General features: G+C 55.6%; 1 pseudogene; it reads left to right on the top strand.

The window, feature by feature from the left end:
* The first annotated feature begins 1,685 nt into the window (after positions 1–1,685).
* On the top strand, positions 1,686–4,129 carry LOC144309501 (uncharacterized; annotated as a pseudogene).
* The last annotated feature ends 9,776 nt before the right edge of the window (positions 4,130–13,905 follow it).

Genomic DNA, 13,905 nt, shown 5'->3' with positions numbered 1-13,905 from the left:
AAATGCTTGAATTTGATTGCAGAGATATAATGCTGATTCCTTTTTTTTTCTTAAGATTTTTAAATTTTTTTGTTTATGAGACACACACACACACACACACACACACACACACACACACACACACAGAGGGGGAGACCTAGGCAGAGGGAGAAGCAGGCTCCATTCAGGAAGCTGGATTCGGGACTCTATTCTGGAACCCTGGGATCACACCCTGAGCCAAAGGCAGACAGATGCTCAACAGCTTAGCCACCCAGGCATCCGGGCCTTTTACAAACTTAAACAAGCTTCATTAAAAGCTCCAGCTCTAATTTCCTGTAGGAAAAGAGTTTAACTTGTATGTTACAGAAAGAAAGGGAATAGCATTTGGAGTTGTGACCCAGACGAGGGGATCAACTCAGCAACCGACAGGATACCTAAGCAAAGAATCAGACATGGTGCCAAAAGGAGGGCCGGCTTGTTTACGGGTGGTAGCACCATTGAGCTTCTAATACCTGGAGCTACTAAGATAACCTTGGGGGCAGAAAGAACTGGTTACCCCCCTCCTAATGTAACAAGACTATGGGAATCAAAAGGAGGCTTCTGGCTGATAGTCGCCTCTTGAAATATCAAGCCTTACTCCTAGAGAAACCCCATATTTGCATTACAACTTGTACATCTTAAAATCCTGCAACTTTCTTGCCAGAGGAGGCTGCTAAACTGGAACACGACTGTGAACAAATGATAATGCAAGATGATGCTGCCAGGCAGGATCTGCAGGAGACTCCACTAGACAATCCTGAGTGGAATCTGTATACTGATGGCAGATGCTTTGTAGAGCAGGGAATAAGTGAGGCCGGATGGGCTATAGTTAGACCCTCTCAAGTACTGAAAGCAAGCCTCTTTCTGTGGAGGCCGAGAGAGAGAAGATCTCTGGCTACCATCTTAAACCCCTAGACCAGCCCATAAAAACCCAGCTGTAACCCACCTCAGGGTCCAAACCCCTGCTCTGTCGTGTCGGGTATATACTTGGACCCAAGCTCGAGATTGTAAATAAATCCTCATGCGTTTGCATCGCTGTCGGCTCCTTGGTGGTTTTTCAGATATGCAATCTTGGGCACAACATTTGGGGGCTCGTCCGGGATCCAAGAGACCCCTAGGACCCCATCTGGAGGGTGCCAGGCATGGAGAGTATACTCAACTTTTTCCACCTTTTGCGCGCATATTTCCCGAGAGCTCTAAACTGTATTTTTACCTGTAGGAATTCCAATCTGTATTAGGTCGACACTGGCTTAGGCGGTTGTGCTGGCAGACCGTCGACCAAGGGTCTTGGGAGACATCCCTTACGCCTGCCGACTTCCGTCCTCCCGGCAAGCCTACAAATCTGGCCAAGGTGTATGATGTAAGTAAGACAAGGTAAGGATGAGAGTCCAGCAGCCTTCTTAGAAAGGATCATAGAGGCTTTTAGGCAGTACACCCCTATGAACCCAGGAGCCCCAGAAACGAAGGCCGCAATGATCATGGCCTTTGTTAACCGGGCCGCTCCGGACATTAAAAAGAAATTGCAAAGAGTAGAGAGACCGGGGGAGAAGAGCTTGCAGGACTTAGTAATAGTAGCAGAAAAAGTCTATAATAATAAAGTCTGGAAGAGCATCAAACTAAGTGACCGGCAGACCCGAAACCTAGCCAAGATCCTCCTGGCCACAACCATGGACGACCCACGGGAAAGTCGGAGATACCTCAAGAAACTGGCTTCAGGGACAGGTAAGGACGATGGCCCTGGTTCCCATCCGGAGTGCCCTAAACTGAACAAAAGCCAATGTGCTTATTACAAGGAGGAGGGCCACTGGGTGAAAGACTGCCCTAACAAAAGACCCAAGGCCCCTACCAAAAACTTGGAGATAGAGGACATGTACGACTAGAGGAGTCGGGGTTCGGCGCCCCTCCCTGAGCCCAGGGTAGCTCTCAGAGTGGAGGGGCAACCCGCTGAATTTCTAGTGGACACTGGGGCACGACATTCGGTTTTATTACAACCCCAAGGTAAATTGGCTAGCAAAACTTCATGGGTGCAAGGGGCCACGGGCACCAAACAGTACTCATGGACTACCCGGACAACTGTGGATCTAGGCATGGGCCGGGTGTCCTACTCCTTCATGGTCATCCCTGAGTGTCCCTACCCATCGTGAGGTTGGGACTTGCTCACCAAGATGGGGGCACAAATTTGCTTCCACCCCGAAGGGGCAAAAATCCTAAACAAGGAGGGGCACCCGATTCAGGTGCTTGTCCTGAGTTTAGAAGACGAATATCGTCTTCACCAAATGCCCTCGGCCCCAGTGACTGACATTGACCATTGGATGCAGGAATTTCTCCAAGCATGGGCAGAAATTGGGGGAACTGGGCTTGCCTGGCACCGACTGGCCATTTACATAGAACTAAAGCCAGGGGCAGATCTGTCAGGGTCCGCCAATACCCCATGCCTCCCATAGCCCATACGGGAACCACACCCCACATATGGTAACCAATGGACTTGGGCATATTGAGACCTTGCCAGTCGGCATGGAACACTCACTCTCTTCTGCCGGTGCGGAAACCGCACTCTAATGATTACAGGCCAGTCCAGGACTTAAGGGAAGTCAGCTGGCAAGTGGAGGATATGCACCCTACGGTCCCAAACCCATACACCTTCCTATCCACCCTGCCTCCACACAAACTTTGCTTTACTGTATTAGATGTAAAAGACGCCTTTTTCAGCCTGCCTTTAGCAACCAAGAGCCAAGACCTTTTCGCCTTTGAATGGACAGACCCCGAGAAAGGCATCAATGGCCAGCTCACCTGGACTCGACTGCCACAAGGATTCAAAAATTCACTGACCATCTTCGATGAGGCCTTACACGAAGACTTGGGTGAGTTCCAGTCCGAGCACCCTCATTCGACATTATTGCAATATGTACATGATACCCTGTTGGCAGCGGAAGACCAGGACACATGCCTGCGAGGCACCAGGGACTTGCTCCCGACAATAGCGGCTCTAGGATAACCGGGCTCAGCTCAAAAACCCCAGATCTGAAGAGCAGAGGTGAGCAACCTAGGGTACACATTAGAGGATGGACAAAGATGGTTGACAGACGCACAGAAGGAAACTGTCCTAAGGATCCCACAGCCACAAACCGTATGCCAGGTACATGAATTCTTGGGATCAGCAGGGTTCTGTCGATTATCCATTCCGGGTTTTGCCAAGATGGCTAGACCCTCTTCTATGAGGCCACCAGGAACCAGCAGAATTTTGAATGCATAGAGGCCATGAACAAAGCCTTTAATGATCTTAAACAGGCCTTGCTGTCTGCCCCAGCTCTTGGGTTGCCCGACCTAACCAAGCCCTTCTACCTGTATGTGGACGAGAAAGACGGGGTGGCAAAAGGGGTCCTCGTCCAGTACCTAGGTCCCTGGAAGAGACCGATAGCCTATCTCTCGAAAAAGTTGGCCATGGTAGCCACTAGATGGCCCCCATGCTTAAAAATTATTGCCGGTGGCCACTATGGTCAAGGACGCAGACAAACCGGCCATGAGGCAAGAACTGCATGTTACCACCCCACATGCTATTGAAGGGGTACTTAAACAGCCCCCAGACTTCTAGATCAGCAATGCCCATCTGACCCATTATCAGAGCCTACTGCTAAACCCCACCAGAATTTGATTTAAGGCACCAACAACCCTGAATCCGGCAAAGCTACTCCCTAACCCAGACTGGGACCCCCCTCTACATGTGTCAAGAAATTGTGGCACAGGTGCATGGAATCAGAGCTGATCTCCAGGACCAGCCACTGCCTAATGCGAACACCACCTGGTACACGGACGGCAGCAGTTTTGTCCTAGAAGGAATCAGATTCGCGGGGGCAGCCGTAACCATGGAAACGGAGAGCATCTGGGCAGCACCATTGGCAGCCGGAATATCGGCTCAATGGGAAGAAGTGATCGCACTGGCCGAGGCGCTAACCGTGGAGAAAGGTAAACGAATAAACATTTATACTGACAGCAGGTATGCCTTTGCCACCGCGATATCCACGGAGCCCTTCACAGGGAGAGAGGGCTTCTGACAGCAGAGGGAAAAACTATTAAACATAAAACAGGGATCCCTGGGTGCTCAGCGGTTTAGCGCCTGCCTTTGGCCCAGGGCACGATACTGGAGTCCTGGATCGAGTCCCACGTTGGGCTCCCCGCATGGAGCCTGCTTCTCCCTCCTGCTGTGTCTCTGCATCTCTCTCTCTCTATGTGTCTATCACGAATAAATAAATAAATAAATCTTTAAAAAAATAAAAATAAAACAGAGATCCTTGAACTCCTAGGGCCCCCTGGCTGCCCAAGGACCTAGCTATCACTCATTGTCCGGAACGCCACAGAGCAGTACTACCAGTAGCCAGGGGAAGCCGAGTAGCCGACTCCAAAGCTAAGGACGTGGCCCTTATGATGACCCAGGTTTTAACAACCACACTACCTGATGCGGGGGCTGCAACCCTGCCTGATACTCCCAACTATACTGACACTGACTTGCACTGGATCAAACGCTTGCCTACGACCCAATGCTTGCGTGGCTGGTGGAGGGCCGCAGACTCCAGCCTCATCCAGCCAGAGGAACTAGGACGGCGAGGCCTATCCAAAATGCATCGGAGTACTCATATGGGAACAAAGAAAATGGAAGACCTCAAACGGCACGAAAAGATCACTATTAAAGGCTCTAGAGCAAAGATCAAGCAGATATTGGCGAGCTGCCACGCATACCAGTTAATGCCACTGCCCGTGGATCACACCCAGGTACCCGACTCTGAGGGGACCGCCCAGGAGCCTACTGGGAAGTGGACTTCACTGACAAAAAACCTGGAAAATACGGGGACAAGTATTTACTAGTGTTTGTGGATACTTTTTCAGGGCAGACAGAGGCATTTCCCAACAAACATGAAACAGCACAGACCTTGACCAAGAAACTGCTAAAGACATCTTACCGAGGTATGGTTTTCCTGTTAGAATTGGATCAGACAATGGCCCAGGATTCGTCTCTAAGGTAACACAGGGAGTGGCACAAATACTTGGGGCAGATTGGAAATTACATTGTGCATATAGGCCCCAAAGCTCAGGACAGGTAGAGAGGAGGAACAGAACATTCAAGGAGACCTTAACTAAATTAGCTCTGGAGACTGGCGGGAACTGGGTGACTCTCCTCCCCTTTGCCCTATATAGGGTGAGGAACTCCCCATATAAGGGGGGACGGACTCCCTACGAGATCATGTTCGGTCTTCCTCCACCTGTTATCCCCAATTTAAAACCTGAGGTGCTTGCTGAATTGGATGATCACCCACTTCTTTTCACTCTCCAAATGTTACAATGAACCCATGAGCAGGTGTGGCCTAAGCTGAGGGCCCTCTAGGAGACTGGGCCACCCCCGGACCCCCATCAATATCAGCCAGGTGATTGGGTGTACGTGTGGAGATACCAACACCAGACACTTCAACCTCCCTGGAAGGGACCCTTACATCGTGATCGTGACCACTTCCACCACTCTCAAGGTTGACAGGATTACGCCCTGGGTCCACTACACCCACGACCAGCCAGCTGACCCACACGCCTTTCTCAAGGACTTTGTTCCAGAATGGAAAAGCCAACCAGAAAAGGTCAATCCCCGAAAGCTAAGACTGAGCTAATCTCACTTATTTCCCACCTCCAAGACTCCCTAGTCTTAGGTTGTCCTTCAAAATAGAAGGCGATTATACTTAGTCTTCTTACAACAAAGGGTGGGGGGTTATGTGCTGCCATAAACGAAGGCTGTTGCTTCTATGCTGAAATGTAAATCGGGGCGAGAACAGGAACAAGGTTGGATCGAACCCTGGTTTAATCATTCCCCCTGGCTGACTACCATGTTATCCTCCCGCCGTCCCACTCATCATCAGCCTCCTCCTTCTAACCTTCAGACCCTGCATCATTAATCGATGAGTAGCTTCTTGTCAAAGATCGGAGTCAATACAGTCCAACTTATGGTACTCAGGCAACAATGACAACCACTGCCTCTTTAGACAGAACCCAGAACCGGAAATTCGGTCCTGCTTAGGATCCTAGGAAAAGAGGAGAATGTGGCACCCAGGGAATTTAACAAAAATCCCCTACCCCTGTTTTAGTATATGTGCTGCCGAAGTGAGCACAAAAATCCCCTACCCCTGGACAAGCGGAGCAGGACTAATTTCATTTTCTGCTGCACCCGCCACCTCCTGCTATGACCCCCACAGTACCTGCTTATTAAAAGGAGCTGCACCACCCTAGTCAAGCCACTGAGCACACCTTTATCCGAAATCAGATCATAAAAATGTAACCCCCGCTTGTGCCCCCCAACACTGCGCGCCAATTCTGACCAGAGTGATAGGCCAGTTCAAACGGTCACCATAGGGAGGGTAAACTGGGAGTCAACTGGCCCCCAGTTGCGGGCGGACTCACATGACTGTGCAACCTTCTGTGTGTGTTACAATCCCGTGGGCCACTGGCCCCCGGAAAGCTGCTACGCCTCTGAGCCCCGGGGTCCAAGTCCCTGCTCCGCCGTGTCGGGTATACTTGGACCCAAGCTCGAGCTTGTAAAGAAACCCTCGTGTGTTTGCATCGGTGTCGGCTCCTGGGGGCTTTCTCGGATTTGCTACCTGGGGCACAACGTGGGGTCCTGCTCCCAGGAGCGGGGAAGTCCGTCTCTTTCCTGCTGGACACGGGGCGACTGGCTCCATTCTGCCTTCCACTCGGGTGCCGGGTTCCCCTCTCCAGTGGTGGTGGTGGTGGGAACTGATGGCACCTCCATCTACTCCACGGACGGGCTCCCCTCTCACCCTCCTTCCTTACAACTCCTTCCTGCCCGGCTCCTCTCCTGGGCCGGGATATCCTACACAAACTCAAGGCCACCGTTCGTCTTTCTCCCTCACCCACTGCCTCTGCTCACCTCGTCTTACCCTTCATTTCTCCTGATCCCTCCCACTCCACGCCCCCCGTCTCCCTCTACCCCTTAACCCCCAAGTCTGGGACACCTCTAAACCAATGGTGGCCACTCACCACCCCCCAGTCAAAACCCACTTAAAAGATCAAACCCCCCCGCCTCCTCTCCTTCTCAGCCCCAATTCTCCATTTCGGAAACTCACCGACGGGGACTTAAACCTAGTACAGACCGACTTTGCCAGCACGGCCTCCTGATCCCCAACAGCTCCCCGAGCATCACCCCCATTCTCCCTGCCAGGAAACCTTCTGGAGCCTATCGCCTAGTACAAGGTTGAAGACTCATCAACGAGGCTGCTAGCCCTCTCCACCCGCTGGTGCCCAACCCATACGCCCCACTTTCTACTGTTCCCTCCACCGCTACTCCCTTCTCACGCTTAGGCCTCAAAGATGACTTCTTGATTCACTGCTCCTCCACACCCACATTCATACGTTCTCTTGGCCTTCCCATGGGAAGACCCCGACACACATACCTCAGGACGACTGGCCTGGACGGTCCTGCCTCAGGGACTCCAAGGATAGTCCCCATCTCTTTGGCCAGGCCCTTTCTAGACATCTCCAACAATGCTCTTTCACACAGAGCACGCTCCTCCAAGAAGTCGATGACCTTCCCCTTTGTAGGCCCTCCCGACCTTCCTCACAGGAAGACACTGCTCTCCTCCTCAGCTTCCTTGGTTCTAAAGGGTACCCGGTCACTCCCTCCAAAGCGCAACTTTGCACCCCCACGGTTACCTATCTGGGTATATCCTTAACCCCTACACCTCGAAAACACTCACTGGAGACCGCCTCCGCCTACCACAACGCCAGCATCTCCGGCCTCCCCTCTCCCCGCCAGAACGCCGACAACCTTCTCTCTTTCTTGGCTCTCGTGGGTTTCCTCTGGTACTGGATGCCTGACTTCGCTCTCCTGGCACGACCCCTCCACAGGGCAGCCAAACCAACCCCACGGGGGCCACGGACAGACCCCTCCCCTGTCAAACACCTTTTCTCCAAACGGGAAGACTGCCTTACTCTGGGACCCGTTTCAGCTCTTCCAGATCCCCCAAAACCTCCCTACTTATTGACTGATGAACGTTCCCGCTCGGCCCCTCGCCTCCTGGTACAGCCAACAGGACCAACGGAGCGGACACGGGCGTACCTCTCACAACAGCTAGATGTCGCCGCTCAGGGCTGGCAACCATGTCTCAGAGCCCTGGCTGGGGCCGCCTCCCTGACAAAGGAGGCCCTTAGACTCACTCTACAAGGCCCCTCGCCGTTTTCTCCTCTCACCGCCTGGGACACAGATCTACGGAGCCAGAAATCTGTTTCTCATCTGGACCCCTCTAGACTCCAACTTGATCTTCTCCTCTTCACCGAAAACCCGGACATCTACCACCCACCAACCTCTCGTCTAAATCCTGCTCCCCTCCCGCGGGTGGGTACTCCCCCCGCGACTCACTCAGAACCCTCCCGTTCCTGCCCTCAACTCCTGCAGGGGCTGACTCCTCCACGTCGGGACTTTCCTATCAAGCCCTCCCGAAGCCTGACCGAATCCTCTTTGTGGATGGTAGTTCTCTCGTCGCCCCGGACGGCCAGAGAGAGACACGCGGCCTACGCCGTACTTGCTTACCCTCGATGCCGTCCTGGAGGCGGCTGCCCTCCCCCTCGGGACACCACATACACTGCCTCCAAATACGCCTCCCTCATCACACACACACATTCTGTCCTCTGGCAAGAGCGAGGGTGTCTTACCACCAAGGGTACCACCCATAATCAATGGGCACCTCATTTCACAACTACTGGAGACCCGCAGCCCAGACCCTCAGACCCCACAACCTCACTCAAGTAGCCACTGTCCACTGTCGTGGACCGACCCTCCGAGGACCTGGTGTCCCGAGGCAACAACAAAGCCGACTCTCCACTGCCCGACCCACTGCCTTAGACCCCCACCAGCTCCCCTCCTCTTCCTCCACACCCCACAGTCCCCCTCTTACACACACCAGGAAACTCAGACAGACACCCAAGAGGATGGGAGGAATCGCCAGGGACAAAGGCCGCATCTTCATTCCAAAGAAACTCGCTCTTCCAGACCATTCAGCCCCCATGATCGTTTCAGACATACGGCAGTCCCTACACGTCGGGCCCAAGGCCTTACACCAGTTCCTACAACCCCTTTTCCACCCTCCACATGTGCCACAGGTTACCGGAGAGGCGCCGAAGTCTTGCAAACCCTGCTCCACGGTCAACGCTCGAGGGGGAATTCGCAGGCCCGGCGGGGCCCAATCCCCAGCTCTGCGCACACCAACCTGGCGAGGACTGGCAGCCTGACTTTTCCCACGTGCCACGCCATAAATCCTTTCCCTACCTGTTAGCCTCAGTGGACACCTTTACACGATAGATAGGGGCTTTCTCCATACCTCGGGACACTGCGGAGGCGGCGGCCACCATAGCCCTCCAACACATCATTCCGAGGTTCGGCCTCCCGCGGACCCTACCATCCGACAACGGCCCGGCCTCATCTCCAGCATCACCCAGCAAGTCTCCGAGAGCCTACATATTACCTGGAAACCCCATATCCCATACCAACCCCAGTCTTCGGGTAAGGGAGAGCGGGCCGACGGCCTTCTCGAGGGACGTCTCACCAAACTGCCCTTGAAGCCCGCCCGTCCTGGCCACCCTCCTCCCGCTGGCTTTAACAAGGCTCAGAGCTTCCCCTAGAGGGCCGTGGGCTCTAAGTCCCTTTCAGCTTCTCGTGGGCGGCCCTTCCTGCTCACTCAAAATCTTCCCGTCACCGCCTCCTCTGCTCCTATCTTGCCTACCTTACCTAACTCTTCTAAGAGCCCTCCTGCGGGCCCATGCGACTCAGTCAGCCCGACTCCAGGGGAACCCACAGCAGATACTCCCCAAGCCCTGGCCCCAGGGGATAGCGTCCTGCTACAAGAACTATACCCAAAAACCTTACAGCCTAAGTGCACCGGTCCCGATACGGTGGCCCTTATGACCCCCACGGCCGCCAAACTCCTAGCACACCACCCGCGGGGTACACAGCTCTAAGTGAAAGCGAGGCCCCTCACGACACGGATGCGCAGGACCACCTTTGGGACCTACTCCAATACTGCTATCGCTCCATCCTCCTCCTCCTGGTCCTACCTCCTGGTCACTCCACCACTGACCCTGGGTTTAGGTGGACGTTTACATGACAGAAACCTGGCACCGGGGAATGTCCACCACTGATTGTCAACCACTGGGTTGCCAGGCCCTCATCAATTTCCCCATCCCCAATTGCCAGTCAATTCCTGTATCCACATCTGATCCTAGAATCTCTTCCACCTACGATCAAGACCCATCCTACCTGCCAAACCTACCCGGTTGAAATCCACGGATGCTGCCCTTATCGCTACTGGAATATTCATCGCCTTGGCCACTTGTGCCGGGACCCTTTCGCCGGCACCTGTGCAACCAGTGACCCATGAGGCCGCTTCTACAGAACACACAGTAACTATAGCCTAACTATTCTGGACCCTTGGGATTCCCACTGGGCGACGGGGGTAACCGCAAAATTGTACCGCTGCCCCTTTTCCTCCTACCCTACCGTCTTCTCTCCCCGCATCTACACGACATACACACGTGCGGCTCTCACTTCCACCAATCCAACCCGACCGAAGGAACCAGACTCCCACCATACGTGCACAGGAGCAACTTCTCCAAAACCACCTACAGGCTACCCCAGCTCAGGCCCGGGGCGGGGCCCCTTCTCCTAGATGAAACTTAGCCAACAAGGCACTTACTTCCCGCTCCAGCCTTTCAGGCATGGGCAATCTGTCCCACTGTTTTATCTGTGCCGCCTGGGGCAAAGCCCCCCTCTTCCCTGGCGGCCGTTCCCCTCCCTAACGCATTGAACTGCGCCAACCTCACACCCGCACCTCCAGGGCATTGCATTCTCCCTCTCTCCTGGACAATGCCTTATTCACGGACCCTCTCAACCACCACTTCCCTTTGTGTTACTCCACCCTTAGGTCTTCCCTGCGTGTAGTCACCCTGTCAAATGTTACCTCTCATCACGCCCCGATCCGTGGTCTCTCTTGGCGCAACGGGCAGCCTTTCTGAATCTCTAGGTACCTCTGCCTCTCTCCTCTGTCTGCCTGTCTCCCTGGTTCCGCGACGAACTCTCTCTAGTCAGGCAGAAGTAGCCCTCCAGGCCAGCCTCCCGGAGAAGCACAAACGAGTGATCTTTCTCCCACTACTTATCGGGGTCTCCCCGGCTTCAACCCTGGTGGCCGCCCAAGGACACGTCACTGGCGAGACAGGACCCAGGTAGGAAACCTGAACCATACCTTACTTACCCAGACCCCATAGAAAGGCAGAAGCGCTCATCGCCCCGTACCGCTTCCTCCAGTCACATGCCCCAATGCCTATCAGCCCGTACAGACACGAGCCCTTAGCACTCCCCCTTCAAAAGCCGGCTCCCCCGGCTCTGCTCCCTCTCGGGGCCTGGGAACCTCGCCCCAGATGCGCCCACTGAAAGCCTCTTTTGACCCACATTTGCCTGGCCTCTCTAGTTCATTTGCCTACCAGTCGCATGAAACCTGAGATTTGGTGCCGAAACCCGGGAGGAGTTCGAGGCCCCGCTCTGGAGGGAGCCCCTCTCCTCTCACCACCAGGACCTGAACTGAACCCCACGCCTCGAGACGCCGGGTAGGCGCCCCCTGATTCCGTGCCCCTGTCCCGCTGGTCCTGCCGGAAGCCGCGGCCGCGCCAGGGCGACTCCACAGAGCCAGCGGGTGGCTCTCCGGTGCTCCCTGGGGATCAGGAGACGTCCTCATCCTTAGGGCCACCTCTGTTTCTCTGGTGACCCTGGGCTGCAAACGGGGACGCCTGTCTTCAGTCTCCGGGTTACCCGGTGCGAATCATGGAACTGCCCAATCCCAATGGGACCCCGAAACTCCGACGGGTTGTCTACTGTCCAATTTCAAAACCCGGGGCCGGGATCCCTGGGTGGCGCAGCGGTCTGGCGCCTGCCTTTGGCCCAGGGTCCGATCCTGGAGACCCGGCACCGAATCCCACGTCAGGCTCCCGGTGCATGGAGCCTGCTTCTCCCTCTGCTTGTGTCTCTGCCCCCCACCCCCTCTCTCTCTGTGTGTGACTATCATAAATAAATAAAAACTTAAAAAAAAAGAAAAGAAAGAAAACCCGGGGCCTTTCCCAGGACCTGAAAAGGCGCCGCCTCAGCCTCATTCATTTCTCTACGGTGGCCCGGCCCCAATATTACCTGGACAATCAGTCTCCACGGCCCCTGAGGGTACTTCTGACTACCAAATTCTCACGGCCCAGGACAATCTCTAGACCTCAGGGCAAGCGGACCAAGGTCCCAGACATGCAGGCTTTCTGGGACCTCCGCTCTCGCCCCTCTCTCTGCTCCCAATGTTCCACCCCCCAGGTCCTTTCGGCGCGGGAGCCGCTCCCTCCGCCCCCTCCACCCATTCCCTCAGCTCCAAGAGCCCCCGAATCCTTTCCCCCTTCCCCTGTCTCAGGGTCCCCTGACACCCTGGCCCGAACACCTACTAGGGGAACGCCAGCCCTGCCCCCTGCCCCCTTCTCCTCCTCCTGCCTCCCAACCACACACCTCCTTACCCGTTTCTGACCCCCAACCTTCACCCCCCTACCTCCCCTCCGATCCAGGTGCACAAGATCCCACAAGGTCTCGCCTCCCCTGACCTGGCCGGCCCCCTGCGACAGGTGGTGGGAGCTGAAGGGATCGTTCGGGTCCACGCTTTCTCCCTTCAGGACCTTTCCCACATGGAAAAGGGGGCTGGGCTCTTACTCTGCTAACCCGGGACTGCAGCCAAGAATTCAGTATTTGGCCCAGGCAGAGGGCTTGCTTGACTTGGCAGGATTTGCATCTGGTGCAGACCACCCCCCTTCCACCAGAGGACAGGGAGCGAATGCAGGCTGCCGCCCGACAACACGCCGGCCGGGTCCGTTTCACCGACGGGGCTGTGCCAATCGGTGCTCGGGCGGTTCCCGCCGGGGATCCCGCACGCCCTTAGCAGACGGGCCAGGAGCGGGGGGGCCGCCGCCGCCGCCCCACGTCCACTGTCTCCACGCTGGCACGCGGGCGGTCTCTAACAGGGCTGTCTGTCAACTACGCTAGGGTCCGGCAAGTCGCTCAGAACCCAGATGAGAAGCCTGCTCTTTGCCTTCAGAGGCTCGCTGAGGCTGTAACCCAGTACCCTCGCCTGGACCCTGCCTCCCCGGCCCCGTCCAGGGCTACTGTGGTGGCGACGCGTTTTCTCTCTCAGTCCTCCCCGATACCCGGAAAAAAAAATTCAAGAAGGCCGAAGAGGGTCCCCAAACTCCCATTCCCGACCTGCCGACCATGGCATTGAACGTCTTGAACACCTGAGACGAAGAGCGGCTGAACCGCAGGGGCAGGCCAGACTGCAGCTGCAGCTGCAGGTGCAACTCCACACCCCAGCCTCGCTGGCAGCCCTGCGGCCGGCGGGCTCCGGGAGGCACACAGAGGGGCACCCCACCGCATCCCGCCTGGGGCTTGCGTCAGACGCGGCACCGAGGGACACCGGGCCCGTCAATGTCCCAGGATCACGGAGCCGACGCGGCCAGGCCCGCGATGTCGAGTGACGGGCCACTGGAAATCCGCCTGCCCTGGTCTCGGGGCATCCTCGGCGCCTCCACACGGAGGCAACCCTGAGCCGCAAAGTCCAACCTTCCGACTACTCGGACTGGACCACGACTCGCGGGGCCCAGACTCGGACACCCCCTAACCCAGGCCGAGCCTGCGGTGTGGGACCCAGGGAATTGAACAAAAATCCCCTGCCCCTGGACAAGCGGAGCAGGACTAACTCCATTTTCTGCTGCACCCGCCACCTCCTGCGATGACCCCCACAGGACCTGCTTATTGCTTAAGGCGCTGCCCCA

Source organism: Canis aureus, unplaced genomic scaffold (genome assembly GCF_053574225.1).
Source record: "Canis aureus isolate CA01 unplaced genomic scaffold, VMU_Caureus_v.1.0 NW_027326446.1_RagTag, whole genome shotgun sequence".
Taxonomy (NCBI): Eukaryota; Metazoa; Chordata; class Mammalia; order Carnivora; family Canidae; genus Canis; species Canis aureus.
The sequence above is the reverse complement of the archived record's forward strand: the minus strand, read 5'-3'. Positions and strand labels throughout refer to the sequence as shown.